Here is a 1293-nt window from a genome sequence, read left to right as displayed (position 1 = left end):
GAGAGAGAGAGAGAGAGAGAGAGAGAGAGAGAGAGAAGATTCTATATTTTAATAAAAGAGCTGAGGAAGAAAAACTGTAGAGTAGTAAAGCCTAAAATTTCAAAGTATATATTTGAAAAGGTATAAGAGGTTACTATTACCATTTCTTTTTTTTGAGAATAGTTATTTCCTATTATTTTTCCTATTATTTTAAACAACATTAATCCAAATTTTATATATTTGCTCTGCCATAGGGCCATTTCACTATGTTTCGAAATTTACTATAAATCTATAACTTTATTGTCCGTCACGGTCGTGATAATAAAAAAAAGTAACGGCGTTACCTCAAAAAAGTAACAAAGAAGTAACGAAGTAACGTCATTACAAGTAACATGTTACTTCCCAACCCTGTAAAATTTTTACATATACAAGGTGTTCCCAAAAGGTGGTGTCAAATTTTAGAGGTATGTAGTACTCGTTAAAACAAACCAAAAAGTCTTTTAATGAACAATACTTAGTAAACCTTTTATTTCTGAATTATGAAGCATTATCTTTGAACGTGTTCGATTTTCAATGAGTAGACGTGTCGAATCGTGTGTTGAAATGGACAGAGAACACATTGAATATTTATTGTAAATTTAAGTTATTTTCTTTTTCACAAAAGAAAATTCTTTATTACTCTGAAATAAAAGGTTTTCGATGTACTCATTAAGGGCTCAGACAGACGAGCGATTTTTTAGCGCCACAATCGCAAACGTCAACCGTTCATAGTTTTAACGAGTACTACATATTCCAAAAATTTGGTACCACCTTTTAAGAATAACATGTATATCTATGATTGTAGACAGAACAATTGCTTTTTTTCGATGGATTTTGGATACAGTCTGTTCATAGAGTGTTGGTTCTTACTTTGGAGTTTAACCATTTACATTCAGCCGTTCTACAAGCAAGGCTAAGTTCTTAAACTCATTTAAAAAATATATTTCAACCATTCTGTCTATGATCGTATAACCAACATGGTACTAATGATATCATATTTCATGATACCAATGATATCATACCAATAAATAAAAAATATGGTATATTGTATATTGCATAATTTATTTTTTTCTGTTGCAGATATTTCAAGAACGGGCGGATAAAATATATTTTATATATCGGCTGCTCATTAGCGCTGAACGGCTGCTATAACGTTGTTAAATATTGGCTGCTATTAGCGCTAAATTTATCGGCTATTGTTAGCGCTGAATTTTAAAATAAATCGGTTGCTCTTTAGCACTGAACGGCTGCTATAGCGCTGTTAAATATTGGCTG

The sequence above is a fragment of the Cyphomyrmex costatus genome, unplaced genomic scaffold (genome assembly GCF_001594065.2).
Source record: "Cyphomyrmex costatus isolate MS0001 unplaced genomic scaffold, Ccosl1.0 scaffold1397, whole genome shotgun sequence".
In the NCBI taxonomy this organism is placed as follows: domain Eukaryota; kingdom Metazoa; phylum Arthropoda; class Insecta; order Hymenoptera; family Formicidae; genus Cyphomyrmex; species Cyphomyrmex costatus.
This window is presented reverse-complemented; position numbering follows the sequence as displayed.